Raw genomic sequence first — 14,503 nt, forward strand, 5'->3', positions numbered from 1 at the left:
GGTCTGGCGGTCCCTCTCCTGAGTCCATCCAGAATCCTGGTGGTGGGGAAGTCCTGGTCCCTGCTCAGAAGAATGGAGGCAAAGAATTTGTGCAATCACCATATTGCCAAGTGTGTCCTGCAGGGGCCCCACGTTACCCAGTGCCTTCTTTTTACTTCCTATGTATTTAAAAAAGGGCTTCTTATTATCTTTGGTCGTTAGTCCTAGTTCTGTCTTCACCTTAGCCTTCCTAACAGCCCCCTACAGTCTTGAGCAATGGAGGTATAATCCTGCTTGGTGATGGCTCCTCCCTTCCACCGGGTGTACGCCTCCTTTTTAGCTTTCAGGCATTCCTGAATGACTTTGGTGAGCCATAGGGGCTTTTGAGCACTCTTGCCCCCTTTTGATTTGCATTGGGACTGTCATCCTTTGGGCTCGGAGGATCGTCTCCTTAAGGAATGACCACTCATCTTGGACTCCCAACTCCCCTACCCTCCGGGACCTCAGTGCCTCCCCAGCTAACCTCCTTAACTAATTGAAATTGGCCCTCCTGGAGTCAAGGGCTGTGCCTTGCTGCAGGCCTTTGACATCCTGTGCTGGATGGTGAATTACAGTAGGCGATGATCGCTATCACCCAGGTGATTGAAAACCCGCAGTCCCCTCACCAGGTCATTGCCTGTGGCCAAGACCAGAGCCAGCAAGACATTTCCTCTGGTGAGAATGCGCACCTCCTGGGTTAGGTGGAGGTCCTGTATCTCAGCTAGGAACTATGTGAGTGGTCAGACCTGGCTGACTGCTCCTCCAAGCAGATGTCCGGGTAGTTTAGGTCACCCATGATGACCACGTCCCTTGACTTAACTGCCTCTGCAAGCTGACCTGAGAATTCCCGGTCCAGCTCTTCCCCCTGGTTGGGTGGTCAATAGTAGACACCCATCATCAAGTCCCTTTCCCCATGACCCCCTTGTATTCTAACCCAGAGCACTTTAGCCTGCCCCTTCTCTGACCCAGAGCTGCTTGTTGAGGACATGTATTGCACTTTGACGCAGAGCATCACATCCCCACCTTTCCTCCCTGTTCTATCCCACCTGTACAATCTGTAGCCCTTGATGTTTACCGCCCAATCATGGGTTGAATCCCACCAGGTTTCAGTAAGTCCCACTATGTCCAGGTTTGTGTTAGCTAACAGGAGGGCAAGTTCCTCCTGCTTGTTCCCCATACTATGAGCATTAGTGTAGAGGCATTTAAGGCCTCCTATGGGCACATGCACCCCTCCCCCCCCCGGACTATCCGGACCCCTGTCACTTACCTGGGAACTTCTTGTGCTTGTCTTGGCTGGGATGTGTCCTTGTGCTGCCCTGTAGCCCCATCACCCAGCGAAGCTAGTTTAAAGCACACCGTACGAGATCAGCCAATCTGAAAGAGAAGACATGCTTGCCTTTAGGGGAAAGGTGAAATGGAAGCTCAAATATACCTATATTAATAGGTCACCTGTTTCAACATACTGATTAATGGAAGTTTCTGTACCTCTCTTAAATCTGTTTTTAACCACCCCATTATCTATGTTTTGACCATAGTATCCCAAATTCTGAAAACGAGCAGTTTATTTGTACTAATTACTCCCAAGTACAAAGTTCTTGTTTTGAGCATCCAGAGAGTCATTCCTTCAATATGTTTTGCAACACACTAAAGGGTAGAGTATGCTGCAATCTCAAAACTAGTTTGGCATAATGAAATACATTGTCCTTGCCAGTTGGTTCAAGGACAATAAAGGCCTGAATATCTGAAACTTATAAGTGCCTAATATATGCAGAGCAATTCTATTGCAAAGAACTCGGAAACATTTTGACTGGACTCATTTTGTTTTGAAGTCCTTTGTTTTGAGCTTGAAATGAGTTGAAACAGAGTCAAATTGAAACAGCCAGTGAAATTTCACACAGCCCTAGGAGTTAGCCCTAGAAGGGTACCCATGTATGAGATTTGGTTACACATCTACTACAGTTGTTCTCCACGTTTTTAGATTCAAGGCACCCATTGAAAAATATCAGCTTTTAGCTTTCACTCTTTTCTGTAGTTAATAAAAAAAAACAAAAAACCAGAACAATACTTCTGCTGTAAAGAACTCAGAAAGGCCATGACTACAAAGAACTACAAGAAGATCCTACTCCCCTTTTCACCAAAAAAATCAACAATACCATCAAATCATTTCCATCAAGACTACAAGAAAAACTACAGACCTTGATCCCCCTGCTACCTAACCCGGGGACTTTTTACATGCTCCTTAAAATCCACAAACAAGGGAACCCTGGCAGACCTATCATATCCAACCGTGGGACCCTAACTGAGGAGATATCAGGTTTTGTTGAATCAATCCTAAAACCGCTCATCACCCACAGAGCAAGTTTTGTGCAAGATACTACAGACTTTCTACGGAAACTTAAAAACATAGACCACCTTCCCAGCAACACACTCCTAGCCACCATGGACGTTACCAGCCTATATACCAACATCCCACACCAGGATGGCATCCAAGCCTGCCTTACATATCTACAGGAACAAGATTACAACTCAGAATACAGACCCAAAGATATTACTGACCGTATACACTTCATCCTCACACACAACAATTTCACTTTTAATAATCAACACTCCCTCCAGATGATGGGAACAGCTATGGGCACTAAAATGGCCCCACAGTATGCCAACCTTTTTATAAGCCACCTGGAAGAAGACTTCCTCAAGAACTGCACCATCAAACCCTTGCTATACTTAAGATACATCGATGACATCTTCATCATTTGGAGTGAAAACCTACAATCTCTGATTGAGTTCCATCAGAAATTCAACAGTCACCATCCCTCCATCCAACTTTCTCTAGAATACTCCAGCACCAACATCTCCTTTTTAGACACAATGCTGAGTATCCAGAAGGGTAAAATACAGACCACAGTATACAAGAAACCCACAGACCAACATACATATCTGCACAGAACCAGCAATCACCCTAAACACACCAAAAAAGCTGTGATATACAGCCAAACCCTCAGATACCACCACATTTGCACTGAAGAGAACACCCGGGATTGCCACCTCACCAATCTTAAAAAGGCTTTCACCCAACAAGGACACTCATCTAGAGAGATAGATCGCACGTTTGAAAGAGACACCTGGATACCACGTGAAGAACTGCTGCAGTACAGAAGAAAAACCCCCACAAATCGCACACTGCTGGTTATGATGCATCACCCCTCCCTTGAACCTGTACGGAAAATCCTCAAAAAATTGCAACCCATACTAGACAGAGACCCTATTCTTAAAAAGATCTTCCCAGAGCCACCCATCCTAGCCTTCAAACAAGCACCGAACCTCGCCAACCTCATCACCAGAACTTCCTCAAGCCCAGAATACACCAAAAGGATCCAGACTGTGCCATGACAAGAAATGCAAAACCTGCCAACACATCTCCACCACCCCCACAATTACTACACCCCACAACAGCCATCAGCATCCCAGGATCTTACAGCTGCACCTCCAGAAATGTAATATACCTCATCCAATGCACCAAATGCCCTGATGGAAAATATGTAGGAGAGACCAAACAACAACTGCGCACCAGAATGAACACACACGGGAAATCTATCAAAGACAGAAATACCCAATTACTGGTGGGGGCCCATTTCTCACAGGAGGGCCACTCTCTCTCCAATCTCTCAGTCCTGATCCTCAAGGGAAACTTACACAACACTTCCCAGAGATGAGCCTATGAGCTCCATTTCATCAACCTCCTGGATACTAGAGATCATGGACTAAACATAGGCATTGGATTTTTGATACATTATAATCTTAAGGTACCTCAAGGGGTCACAGCAGCCTGGTTGAGGATTGCTGATCTTGTAAGGCAGATGTGCATGTGGACTGTTATGTCTTAAGATTTTTTTTTCATTCTTACTGTCACCAGCCCAGAGGAAGCAGAATTGCCTAGTCTAGACACATAAGGCTCCCATACATGTTCAGGGAGGCTTCTCGGATGGAATGTAATTACAGCGCATCAGAGCAGTCTCAGTTAATCGAGTCTGCTGGAGTGTGGTAATTACTGTGCTCCAGCAGACTCCAGTGTCACATGTATCACCATCCCCATGCTGAAAAATGGCAGGAGGGTGCTTTAAACTAAAGCTCATTTGATGAGCTTTTAATTAGTACAGCTCTCAGAGCTATGCTAATTAAAGCACAGCCCCCTCCCCCTCCTTTCCCACCTCCCAGAGCATGTCTATAAATGCCCATAGCCAAACCAACTAGAACAAATTATGGTGATACATGGTAACCAAGAATTGAGCAGGTTATAACTCATAGTAGTGTATGACAGTTTTAGTTCCAGAAGTAATTTGGAAACTGAAGTAAACATTCCAAAACATTTGACACATTTATCAGAAGAATGACTGTTCAACAATAAATCCAGATTAATTATTGTTCCTGTGTAATAACCCAAGTCAAAGCACGCTAGACTCCACCCTTTAAATAAAATAAATTATCCTTTGAATGCTGCTAGTAGGATAATGAAAGAATAAATCACATTACAACACCGTTCATAAAGGCAAATCATGTACTGTATTATAAAATCAACCTGAGGGCAGGTTATGCATTACACTGCATTTCTTTCAACAGCGTCATCATTAGGGGAAAAAGCCAATAGTCTTAACTTAGCAAAAGCGTTGCATTATCCACATAGCAAGCTAATAAAACTTCAGTTATCAGTGCTTCTGGATATCAAGTTTTTATATACTGAAGAAGTTTTGCTTATATAACCGTCTCCACAGCAGAATGAGGGAATTAAAGTTACAGCTTTAGAGTAATATATTGTACCAGAAATGACTATCTTTAAGGTCTACTTAAGAAGCTCAGATATGGTCCAGTCTGGATCTGTGCTTAAAGATGCAAGTACACTCTTTGTACTCATCCTTTTTAAAGGTGTTTCATGCTAAATTGCTAAAGTTAATGGTAGCTAGCAGAAGAAAGAGGGAAGTCAGCTTCTCTTCCTTCTCCTAGCCTTTGTTCAGTTCCGCCTTTTGCATCAAGTCTGGTCACCAAATATTATGCCATGTGGTTACCTTTCTTGGTTTTGGGGCTTGTCTAAAATATAATGTTTTACTACTTTAATCATATTTGTGTAGTTTAATACAGCAGTGTAAGGATGGGTCCAGGTACAGGGATGGACAAAATGGAAGCGGCGACTTCCAGTTGCTATGGTGTTGTGGTTGCAAACATGCAGCTGCTGGTAGCAGCCCTTTCTTTTGCCCCCTCCCAAGCCAGTGCCTGGGGTGGTTGGTTGCTCCCCTCACCACCCTCGAGTTGTGCCAGTAAGTTAAAGTGGCAGACCCCAAAATGTAGATGCAATGATACCATGATGAATTTCTATGTTTATGCCAGTAGAGCTTATTTTGGTTCAGAGAGTGAGTGAGCTATCATGGTTTAAGATGACTTCATTTCTGAATAATAGATGATAAAATAAGAATAATGTTTCTTCCCTGGGGGAAGAGGCATTGGGTTGGGTGTCTAGTGAGTGACAACTTGCTCACTATGCTTCACTTCTACAGCTTGTTGTTTATATCTATATGTACTCTGCTACCTCTAGTATTGAACCAGGCCTTATACCCCGACCTAGAATAAAATACAATATTGTTGCTTTTATTACGCAAGAGCTGGGAAGAGATCCTAGCACCTTTTATGTGACTGGTCCAAGTCTCATTCAAGTACCCTCACTGTATTAGAATTAATATGCCAACTGACTAGCTATGCTGTTGCTAATCACTGGATTACAATCCACCCCAAAGCCAGGAATAGAACAAGGCTTTTTTGGTTTAAAAACAGTTATCTGTAAATGATGATCGCAGCTTTTTTTTTTAAAGGTTTTTTTAATCGCACTATGATGAAAATGTCAATCTTGAATATATCAGTAGGATGGTTTGCAAGATGCACAAGTTAGTTATTCCAGTCCACTCACCATTGGTGAGAGCTGAGTTGGAGCATGTTGTCCATTTTGGAACGCCATACTTTCACATAAATGAAACAGAGGTATAACTGACTACTACAGTGCCCGGGGCAATACTGTGCTCCCCTGGATCCTGCACCTTCCAGTCTCTGGCTCTGGCAGTGGGGAGGGCAGAGCAGTGGTGGAACGGAGGAGCAGTCCCGAGGTTCACTTCTGCTCTGGGAGATGTCACCTCCTTTTCTCCCCATGAACACATGTTATGCAGCCAAAAAAACCCACCGGGTTTTGGTGGCAAAAGGTGACATCTTCCCGAGAGCTCTTTGTCCTGCATCATGTGCCACCATTACTTGTCTGACATTCCCACTGCTACAGCCAGACTTGAATCTGGAGCCACTGCAGAAAAGGTGCAGAATGTGGAGGGAAGAGGAGGATGGGAGGGTAGGGTGCCCTCCCCTGCCTCCAGGCAGCACTTGGGGTCTGTGCCCTGCTCACCCACCTGTTGTTATATTACTACAGTGCAACATTAAATTGTATTGGGGAGTCTAGAATAGAGGAACAAGAATGAGAACAGGCTTAGAAAGCATGACTTATGAAGGAAGGTTGAAGGAATTGGGTTTATTTCTTTGAGAAAAGAAAAAAACTGGGTAGTAGGAGAAATTATCATTTACATATTGAAAGACCTATAAAGAGGATAATGATCAATATGCTGTATAGCCTATAAAGGCTTTTTCAGAAGAGAGGTTCAGTCATATGAAAAGTATTCTAATTATAAGACTAATTAAGCAGTGGAATAGATTACTTAAAAGTTCTAGAATTCCTGTATCTGGAGAATTTTGAGAACAGATTAGACAAATATCAGTTGGGGATGACTTGGATAACCTTTTGAAATCCCTTCCAATCTTCCTACATTCCTGTGACTGAAAATACACTTCAAACAGGCTTTGTAGCCAGATAGCATCTATTTGTTTTGCTGTGCTTTGTGTCATGACAGATTTTCCACATCTTATTAATTTGTCACGCTTTTCATTGCTTGTTACTTGTTAAGAGGTATGGCAGTGGTTGGCTCCAATTGCTTGCAGGCACTGCTCCCCAGAAGAACACAGCAGTTGACATTGACTCTGCTTTGCCAGTATGCATGTATTGTCAGAAACAATACTTTAGATTGATCTCAGGTTTTTTTCTTCTCTCCTCTGCTCAGTGTTACTAAAACATTGTCAAGTGATTTCCCTGGATGCTTCTCCTGAAGTTTGACTTCCAACTAGTAGAGGAGTATTACAGTATTTTCCATTTAACTGAATAGCCTCAGGGCTGGCTTTTACCTGCAGTATGAACTTACCTGAACATAATGTAAAGAGTGGAAAGGGAAGCATATAAATCTAACATATAATAAGCACATAATATTGCCATCACTGTGGTATTAGCAGCCCCAAGACTCACTGAACTCTTCATTTTCAAGGCTCCTAGTAGTCAGGTTGGGGTTACTATTAGAAGCCTTAAACAGCAGTGGTGAACTCGATTAGCTTATAATTTTCAAGGCCTCCAATATGAACCTGTAGACAGCTGCTTTCTAGTCACTCTTCCTGGCCTACTTAAATGGACTACAGTTGGTTGGGTAGTAGACAGATACAGTTACAGTTAATATGCAGCTAACCAAAGTACAGATAAGTTACAAAGTAGACTGTGGTGCTAAAAGATGCTCTGTGCAATGTACCCAATAGGCATTAAACTGGGTCTGGCAATATGTTATGCAGTTAAGTCAGGAATGGGCAAAATATGGCCCGGGGACCAGATCTGGTCCGCCAAGGGATTTTATCTGGCCTGCAGTGGGTCCCTCAACCCTTCCCAGTTCAGGTGCTGTGGACAGTCTGGACTGGCACATATATCTGATCCCACCACCCCCAGGTACATAGTGGGTCTGGGGCAGTGCAGTGGCTAGACTCCACTTCTGTCAGACCCAGGAGCAGTGGCTCCTTCCAGCAACCACTGCTAGTGTCACTGCTGCTGCCAGCCCCAGCCCCACTGCTCAGGCACCTTGGCCTGCACACCCTGCACCTATTGCCAGGGGCACCAGATGGAGAGGGTAGGTGGGGTTTCCATGGAAACCAGGCTGGGACCCGCACAGACGGTATGTACTCGGCTGGGTGGATGAGATGGAGTCATGGGAGCAGGGGCTGGGTGGATGGGGCTGGGATCTTGGAGCGATGACAGTGCAGGGTCGGGGTCTAGGGCAAAGCCATGATCTGCCATGCACACATCCCTGTGATGGGTACCAGTTCCGCGGGCATGCCAGGAGGAGATTGTGGCTCTGCCCTGGTCCGTGGTCTCGTGTTGTCACCATCCTAAGATCCCAGCAGTGACATCACAGAGCTGGGATCTGGGGCAGAGCCACTTAGGGAGCTGTTTGGACCTGGGAGGATGGAAGGGGAGGAGCTGCTGATCTGGCCCATGGCAGCTAACCAAAACTCCCTAAGTGGTCCTTCAGCCCAAATAATTACCCACCCCTGAGTTCAGTGAATTATATACCTATGTGGTACACACACAAGTTGAGTACACTGCTGGGAATCACATGATGGTGCTATTTTAGAATTTGTAAAAAAAAAAAAAAAAAAAAAAAATTATATCTGAATACATAGACCAAGTTGGAAGAAATGGTTACTATTAGGTGCAACACCTATAAAAGAAATATATGCCTCTGAGTCTGTTTATTGATCAGTCTTTTTGAGTACGTAATTTCTTGGGAGCTGAGGTACTCAAGTTAGGACATGCAGAGTAGCATTTGCATTTTGCCTTGTGATGGCTTATTGTTTCTCTGGATACATTCTGGTAACAGCTAGTAACATGATGAATATGATATTAAAATGCCTGATTAAAGGTCAGCAAATGAATCACCCTGAATAACTGATTTTTACTGAAACTCAGTGCTACTCTGGCTCCTCTCATGTAGGCCATATGATGGTAAAATCATATGTGCGGCACACATAAGCTTACCATATATTTACATAATATTTTGTATCTCAGAAGCTAATTTAGAGGGGACAAGACTCCAAAAACTTCTTTGTACCTTCCCCTCATTTCTAACTCCAAGTTCCTCATTAGGTAGCTGCATATATTGATATACAGAATGTGAAGGTGGATAAGCAGATATTAACTTAATGTTGCACAGAGTAATGAGATCTGTCCTCAGGAGCAATGTATCCTGATGCTCCTTTTTAAGTTAAACCAATATTCATTCTGAACTTCTTCAGGAGAAATTTTGAAGCCTTCATAGTTTAGTCAAGGTGGGAAGGGAGCGTGTGGCTTTTTGGTTGTTATTTTTTGTTTGGCTTTTTTGTTTACTTTTTAAAAGTGGAACAGTATTTCTTTCCTATGCTAAAAGGGAGACAGCATGAAAGGACTAGGAATTAAATTACTCATCTCAGGCTGTCATCAAATGTAGACTTATATGTGCTCTCTGGCTGAAAGTCTCTGCAATTAATTTGGCCAGAGATATAATCCTTATTTCATACTTTTTCCCCAAGCTCTGGCAGCTGGACTACATGTAGAAATTTGAGTCTGTCACTGTGTCTTAGTTCCACCACTGGTTCCTTAGCTAAAGTAGTGTAGACTCATGATTTCTAAATCCAGTACTTCCATGTTCATTCCCCTGGATGCATAATCTGCTGGGATGTATTACACGATCTATAGGATTACAACAGGACCAAATGAGCTAGCTAACACTGTGCTGGAAGCCAGGTATTTTTGAGTACAAACGGTGATCTTTGGCAAATCACCAGATGCCTCTGTCTCAATTTCTACATCTACATAATAGTAATAACATTTTGTTTGTTGTTACAGAGATGTTGAAAAGAATTGTTAGTAGTTTATTTTGAAGATGACATATGGCATTTAGGTCTGTACATCATTCTAGCTTGCTATTATTGATACTGTGAACAACAGTTATTGGCTTGTGATTGATTTAACAGTCATGAGCCAGAAGTAACACTTCTGTAGCAAAATGTTATGTTGTAAACAAATTTTGCAACTAATTGCTGTGACAGCTTTTACCAGTTCCTCAAAAGTTGCTTTACTGTAACCTCAGTTGCTGATGGCTAATAAGGCTTGCCTGACAACAGATGAAACAATTAATGCATTTGTTCTTGTTGCATCTTTCTTCCAAATTGTCTATATTTGTCTAACTTACAGTTTCATTGATTCTAATATGCATCTCTTACTGTCTTAAGAAAACATAGCGTTTGATAGTCCTCCCAAAAAACTGCACATTAGAAGGAGCTCCTTTTTCTTTATGTAAATTAAATGCCAATAGCAGTGCAGAGTACATTGTAGCATCATTCTTGCAAAACAGAAACTCTCTAGCATACTACAGCATATTGTTTTAAATAATGATTGTGATTTAATTTATGCTCTTGTAATACTAAATTCATTCAAGAAATTGCAAAAAGTTAATCTCTGGATTTAGTACATAGAGCTCTTTGCTGCATCTCCTATCACACTATATTATTATAGGCAGACAAGGTTATTTGGGTAAATCTGATATCTTTTATTAGACCAACTCAAATAGTTGGAAACATTCTTCTTTGCAAGCTTTTGAGTACAATTACTCTTCACTGAGCAGAGGAAGCATCTGCAGATGGTCTGTGCTCTTCCTGGATGGAGTAGTAAAGCAGCCAGAGGCCAGTACTGTAGGCAAGAAAACCAGTCAGTTAAAATGTAAATGGAGTTTGTCACTGGGTGAGAGACAGGTGGGGCGAGAAGGGGAGGGGGAATGAATGTAGCTGTACTACTTCATTCCCCTTCCCACCCCCTGACCTGTCTCTCACCTATTGAGCAACCTAACTTACATTTTAACTGACTGGCATACATACCAGCCTCTGGCTGCTTTACTACTTGGTCCAGGAAGAGCACAGACCATCTGCAGATGCTTTCTGTGCCTGACAAAAGGTAATTGTACCTGAAAGCTTGCAAAGAAGAATTTTTCCAACTATTTGAGTTGGTCTAATGAAAGATATCAGATTTACCCAAAGAACCTTGCCTGCCTATGTCCTTAGACCAACATGGCTACAACCTACACCCCTGAAACTATGTTGTTGTTGAGTTTTGTTTACTTGTTTTTCATATGTCCCCCTACCCTCTCCCACCCTGGCAAAGGCCACATTCTGGTAGATCAAAGTGTATGGGGTGAATAAAAGTTTTGTTGTAAGTTGTTACAAAATTCCAAAATTAAGGCTAAATTGAACTCAAAACAACCATTTCATAGATTTCATAGACATTAGGGCTGAAAGGGACCTTTGGAAGATCATCGAGTCCAGCCCCCTGCCCGAAGGGAAGGAAGTCAGCTGGGGTCATAGGATCCCAGCAAGATAAGCGTCCAATTTACTCTTGAATGTTTTCAGTGTAGGTGCTTGAACCACCTCTGATGCCAGGCTATTCCAGACCTTGGAGGCTCAGACAGTAAAGAAATTCTTCCTTATGTCCAGCCTGAAACAGTCTTGCAGTAGTTTATAACCATTCGACCTCGTCATCCCTTAGGGTGCTCTGGTAAACAAATGTTCCCCCACATACTGATGTTCACCCCTGATAAACTTACAGGTGGCCATCAGATCACCCCTGAGCCTGAGCTTTTCCAGGCTATAGAGCCTCATAGATCTCAGCTTGTCGTTGTAAGATCTGTTTTCCTGACCTCTGATCATGTGTGTGGCTCTTCTCTGGACTCTCTCAAGCTTCTCCACATCCTTTTTGAATTGTGGGGCCCAAAACTGGATGCAGTACTTCAGCTGAGGCCTCACTAAGGCCGAGTACAAGGGGAGAATGACATCCCGGGATTTGCTTGAGAAGCACCTATGGATGCAAGCCAGCGTTTTGGTCGCTTTACTAGCCGCAGCATCGCATTGCAGGCTTATGTTCATCTTGTGGTCAATGATAACCCCCAAGTCTCTTTCTTCCATAGTACTAGCCAGTGTAGCACTGCTGAGCTTATAAGGATGCTGCAGGTTTTTCCTCCCAAGGTGGAGAACCTTGCATTTTTCAGTGTTAAACACTGTCCCAAGGACGCCAGGGTTAGAAGGGAACCCCGGGGCCGGACCAGGGGGGAAGTGACCACCTACTTACCCCAAGCAGAAGCCGGAGGGAGCAGGGGCACGCGCGCGGGAAGACCGCTGGCGCGGTTTGTAAGCCGCGCTTATATCGAGCTGGGGCTGGGTGACGTCAGCGGGAGACACCACCTGGCAGAGATAAAAGGCGGCCCTGGAAGCAGGGCCGGGGAGAGGCGAGGGAAGCCCGCAGGGAACCCCGAGAACGGGACCCGTGCCAGCAGGGCCCATGTATCCGGCCCGACGGGGCCAGCCAAGGCAGCGGTGTCAACAACAGCAGCTGCCGTGAGAGCGGCGGCAATAACAGCATCGACAGAGGCAGGGAGAGCCGCCTCGTTAAAGGAGCCGGGAGAGGAAGCCACGGCTACAGCTGTGAGAGCTGCGCTCTTAAAGGAGCCAACAGTAAAAGGGAAGACGACGTCGGCAGCACGACGGGAGAGGGAACTGGCTACAGTCATAGTAAAAGAGCGGGTGGTGTAGCCGGTGAGGAAACTGGTCGTGGACCCCGCGAGAGAGGTGACAGACGGGCCGGCGGGGAGCCGGCAGTGGACTCGGCGAGGGAGAGAACGCCGGATACAAGATTCCCAGAGAGAGGGAGCCACGAGCCCGGAGAGTAGTCACCCGGGGAAGTCGGTGGCCTTAAGTCTCCCGACAGGCTGGGAGCCAGGGAGAGCCCATCGGCCGGGGCTTAGGCACCCGGGTCAGAGCCCGGGCTAGGCATGGTAAAGGAGTTTGGGTTTTCAGTTTTAATATTCATTTTCTTTTGGCTCGCTCATTTTTGTAGTGTTGCGGAGGCCTCGGGGTAATACAGGCTAGGGGCAGCCGGGAATCAGGAGGGGGTGAGACCCTCTAGGCAGATTTCAGCCTGGGTAGGTTGGGTCCCTGGAATAGGGACCACCAGGAGATTCAGGACCGGAAATGCGGCGGGGCCACCAGAGGAAGGCCACTAGAAGACCTGCAGCAGCAGATGGCGATTGGCTGGGGTGTAGGGGAGGTCGGAGCCCCGTGAGTGCCTGCCAAAGGCGCAACGACCCCGGGAGGCGGCATTAATGGAGACCCCCACCACTGAGGTTACATTCGAAGTCATGGCAGGCGAGGTTAGGGGGCCTCCCGTCACCACCCGAGGCACCTCCCAGGGCCCTCTCGTGAGCTCGTGGCCAGTTAGAATGGCCACTCGGGCTAAGGCAGCTCGAGAGCGCCTGGTCGAGCAGAGGCGGGCACAAACACCATCAGGTTCTCGTCCACCCATTTGCTGAGCCTGTCCAGGTCAGCCTGGATCACCCTCCTGTCTTTAGGTGTGGATGCTTTGCCCCAAAGTTTGGTGTCATCAGCGAACTTGGCCAGTCCGCTTCTGACTCCAATGTCCACCTCGTTAATGAAGATGTTGAACAATATGGGTCCAAGGACAGAGACTTGGGGGACGCCACTGGTCACAGGGCACCATGACGATTGACTTCCATCAATTACCACCTTCTGGGTCTGACCATAGAGCCAATTTTCCAGCCAGCAGATCATGGTGGACCCAAGGCCACAATTGGCCAGATTTGCCAAGAGGTGATCATAGGATACCAGATCGAAGGCTTTTTTGAAGTCAAGATATATGACATCAATCTCTTCTCCCTTGTTCAGATGATAGGTCACCTGGTCATAAAAGGAAATGAGATTGGTCAAGCAAGACCTACCTGCTACAAACCTGTGCTGGCTATCCCTCAGGATGTTGGCGTCAGCCAGTCCATTAAGGATGGCCTCTTTAATAAAATTTTCTAAGATCTTCCCCGGGATAGAAGTCAGGCTGATGGGCCTATAGTTTGCTGGATCCACTTTCCTCCCTTTCTTAAAGATAGGCACCACATTGGCCTTCTTCCAGTCTTTGGGCACTACACCAGAGCGCCAGGAGTTCTCAAAGATCTGTGTCAGGGGCTGGGCTATGATGCTCGCCAGCTCCTTTAGCACCCTGGGGTGTAGATTGTCAGGGCCAGTTGACTTGAAGGTATCCAGCCTCTCAAGGTGTTCCTTTATGGGGTCCACATTGATGGATGGCAGGGGATCTCCTTCACCCGGACTTCCCTGTCCCATAGTGGGCTTAGGTGTCCCATGGGACTGATGAAAGACCGACGCAAAGTACCCATTTAATAGGTTGGCTTTTTCCTGGGCGTCAGTTGTCAGTTGTCCCATCTGGTTCAGCAGGGGTCCAATGCTGCCCTTGCTTTTCCTTCGGCTCCCCACCTATCTGAAAAGGGACTTTTTATTGTCCTTGATGCTCAAAGCTAGTTGGAGTTCAGTTGCAGCCTTGGCTTTCCTGGTTTGCTCCCTGCAGGACTGAACCAGTGCAGAATATTCCTCCTTAGAGGTGAATCCCATCCTCCATCCTTTGTAGGCCTTTCTTTTTAGCCTCAGGAGGTCTGCTAGATCCCTGGAGAGCCAGGGGGGGCTGTTGTGCCCTCTTGCTGCCTTT

This window comes from Alligator mississippiensis, chromosome 2, assembly GCF_030867095.1.
Source record: "Alligator mississippiensis isolate rAllMis1 chromosome 2, rAllMis1, whole genome shotgun sequence".
Taxonomy (NCBI): domain Eukaryota; kingdom Metazoa; phylum Chordata; order Crocodylia; family Alligatoridae; genus Alligator; species Alligator mississippiensis.